The following is a 3810-nucleotide window of genomic DNA, read 5'->3' on the forward strand; positions in this document are numbered from 1 at the left end:
CCCAGCTACTTGGGAGGCTGAGGCAGGAGAATCGCTTGAACCTGGGAGGCAGAGGTTGCAGTGAGCCAAGATCGTGCCACTGCACTCCAGCCTGGGCGCCAGAGCAAGACTCCGTCTCAAAAACAAAAACAAAAACAAAAACAAAAACAAAAAAACCTTACCAGAGTACCTGTTTCCTTCTAAGGGTATAGATGAGTGAATCAGGTAAAACAAAACATTGAAATCTCAACCTTACCTAAGATACAAAGGAGGCCGGCTGTGGTGGCTCACACCTGTAATCCTAGCACTCTGGGAAGCCAAGGCAGGCAGAGAGCTTGTACTCAGGAATTTGACGCCAGCCTGGGCAACATGAGACCAGAACCACAAAAATCAGCCAGGTGTGGTGGTGCATGCCTGTGGTCCCAGCTACTCTGGAGGCTAAGATGGAAGGATTGTTGGAGCCCAGGAAGTCGAGGCTACATTAAGCCATGATCGCATCACTGCACTCCAGCCTGTGTCAGAGCAAGACCATCTCAAAACGAAACAAAAACACATTTTAAAAAAAGGCAAAGGCAACAAGAACACTTTCCATCTACTAGTTCTATCCGGCTACATACTAAATCTTCTGCTTGTAAAAGGCCAATGCCTCAACCCTCACCATCTTTCAAATCCCCCTCATTGCCTAAGATCACTCCTTCGCCTCCTGCAATTTGGCCTCAACCGCCCACAAAAACATGGCCAATAAATTAAAATTTCTTGAGCATCTGGCCGGGTGCGATGGCTCATGCCTGTAATCCCAACACTTTGGGAGGCCGAGGCAGGTGGATCACCTGAGGTCAGGAGTTCGACACCAGCCTGGCCAACATGGTGAAATCCCATCTCTACTACAATTACAAAAATTAGCAGTGCATGGTGGTGCATGCCTGTAATCCCAGCTACTTGGGAGGCTGAGGCACAAGAATCGCTTGAACCCAGGAGGGGGACGTTGTAGTGAGCCAAAATCATGCCACTGCACTCCAACCTGGGCAACAGAGTGACACTCTGTCTTTAAAAAAAAAAAAAAAAAAAAAAATTGTTGAGCATCGGTATTTGCTTACTAGCTTCATTTAGTGTCATTTAATCCTCACAAAAATGGCTCCATTCAGCATTTCACAGGTATACACATGTAAAATCTCAAGCTACATACTTTAAGATTTACACCAGGCGTGGTGGCTCATGCCTGTAATCCCAGCATTTTGGGAGGCCGAATCACGACATCAGGAGATCGGGACCATCCTGGCTAAGATGGTGAAACCCCATCTCTACTAAACATACAAAAAATTAGCTGGGCGTGGTGCCTGGCGCCTGTAGTCCTAGCTACTCGGGAGGCTGAGGCAGGAAAATGGCGTGAACCTGGGAGGCGGAGCTTGTAGTGAGCCAAGATCCCGCCACTGCACTCCAGCCTGGGCGACAGAGCGATACTCCGTCTCAAAAAAAAAAAAAAAAAAATTGCATACTTGGCTGCATATAAGTTATACCTTACTAATGTTGCTCTCTTCTTTCACTCTAAATGTACCTGCTCCCACAATTTCAGACTTCAACCTAGTTCACATCTGCCTCCAAACAGTCTCCTTGGAAGTCTTAATTTTTGCTGTTTCAAACCTTAAATTCTTTTCTCTAGTCTCAGTCTCTTTTCAGAGCTCTTGGCGTAACTTGCGCATTGATGTCTGAAATTTAACAGATCCAGAATCACATGTAGCAATCTCTCCACTCTGCATCAAGCTCCTCCTTTTGCTGACTCCTGTATGAATAGCACCACCACTCAAATCTCAAGATGGCCTTCCCAGAGTTCTCATTTCCCCTCATCAAATTAGTTATCAACAAACCTCAATAATGTGATTCTCAAAATTCATCCCTTTCCATTCCTATGGCTACTACCCTAATTCAAAATCCCCATTAAGTTATAACTACACTGTGCCTAAGTTTTATCCCTACCTCCAGTGTCTCCAGGTTCCAATATTCACTGTCTCTCCTGTTCACTGCTTTACCTTCAGTGCCTGGCATGTTTGTTATACAGTAGGTGTTCGATAAATTTTTGTAGCATGAAGACCATCACAGCATTTATCTCACCCTCATAGATAACTGTGAACCTATGTTCCTTCCTTTGCTCCTCCCATGACATGAGGAACAGAGACCATTTTTACTCATTTTGCAGTGAGGAGGAAAGCACTGGCCCACATGGGACCAAACCTAAGAACCACAGCCTACCAACTATACATTAAACGTATGTGCCATTTTAGTTTATTTCACATTTCTACTTCTTAAAAACTGGGCAGGGGGGTTTTATAAAAGGTCTCAAAGTATTAGAACTTCACCAAAACTGATTTTAATTACAATCCCTTACATGGCTCTAGGAGAGAAGATATCTGAATTTTTTTTTTTCTTGAGACAGAGTCTTGCTCTGTCACCCAGTCTGGAGTACAGTGGTGCGATCTTGGCTCAGTGCAAGCTCCGCCTCCCAGGTTCATGCCATTCTCCTGCCTCAGCCTCCCGAGTAGCTGGGACTACAGGCACCTGCCACCACGCCCAGCTAATTTTTTGTATTTTTACTAGAGACGGGGTTTCACCGTGTTAGCCAGGATGGTCTCAGTATCCTGACCTCATGATCCGCCTGCCTGGGCCTCTCAAAGTGCTGGGATTACAGGCATGAGCCACCACGCCTGGCCAGACATCTGAATTTCAAGCTAATATTAATCCGATTTCCCTGACACTGCAGTCTGGACTGGCTATACTGGAAGTGACCCAGATCTAGAACCTCTTTATCCAGCAACTAGTTCTAGTATTATGGTGCTTCTAACACAAGCAGGATTTGTTTTACTCAGCTGTTTAATCAGAATGCCTACAAATTTACAAAGCAAATGTTTTAATGTCCAAGGCTAATACACCACTGCAAGGGAAGAACAGGTAGGGAAGGAAAGGAGCACTAAGAGAGGAACACACCATAAGAGGGCTTGGCTACTGCATAGCACATCCTCAAGACTATCTCAGTGACCACTTTTAAACATCATTAAAACCTGTTTTGGAAAGGTACACAATTTGATCCATCCCCACAGACAACCAGTCCCCTAAGCCTAGGGTGTCAACAAGAAAATTCTATATAAACGACTTCTGGCTTTCAGCTACTTTACCAGCTAGGGCACCCAAACATATTAATGAAACTGATTTTCATGTCAGATGATTTCCAGAGAATTAACACAGTTCTCTCAGCATGTGAGAGGCCAACAAAACCATGAAACCAATACGGCACTTAATTTTCTGCTTATTAATGCAAACACATGAAACAAATACCTAATTTCAGTTCAAACTCATTTCCCTTTTATTAAAGTCCAAGTTACCATTACATGGCTTGGTACTCAATAAAGGAAAACTTGTTCAAATAAGGTAATATGTTATCATCAGTATTTCCAGGTAACTGTTCACACTCAAGTAGCAGTGTCAATAAATCCGTGGGGAAGCCCATCTGTAAGAGAAAACACAAAGAATTAGCCGGGAAAAGAATAAAGAAAAGGTAGAAATCTTTTAAAAATAACCATTAGCGCTACAACCAGGGAAATTACCGTCTCTCTGTACCCTTAACTGCTCTTACTTAATCCTGCCTACTGTCAACCCACAAGGGACTAGTTTTGTGTTTTTTTTTGTTGTTTATACCATTGGTACTTCCTTCCCAATCAGAAAAGCACTCAGTAGTTGCCATTTTTCTCTTTTTTTTTTTTTTTTGAGACGGAGTCTGGCTCTGTCGTCCAGGCTGGAGTGCAGTGGCCAGATCTCAGCTCACTGCAAGCTCCGCCTCCC

General features: G+C 44.0%; 1 protein-coding gene across 1 annotated transcript in view; it reads right to left on the reverse strand.

Annotated features, from left to right (window-relative positions):
• Positions 1–3310: 3310 nt before the first annotated feature.
• Positions 3311–3810, reverse strand: part of LOC105554110 (cytochrome c oxidase subunit 5A, mitochondrial) — a 19145-nt gene continuing 18645 nt past the window's right edge. Inside the window, exon 5 of the mRNA XM_012000404.1 lies at positions 3311–3478. The gene's annotated coding sequence lies outside the window, so the exon portion shown is untranslated. The remainder of the gene's footprint in view (positions 3479–3810) is intronic.

Source organism: Mandrillus leucophaeus, unplaced genomic scaffold (assembly GCF_000951045.1).
Source record: "Mandrillus leucophaeus isolate KB7577 unplaced genomic scaffold, Mleu.le_1.0 Scaffold628, whole genome shotgun sequence".
NCBI lineage: Eukaryota > Metazoa > Chordata > Mammalia > Primates > Cercopithecidae > Mandrillus > Mandrillus leucophaeus.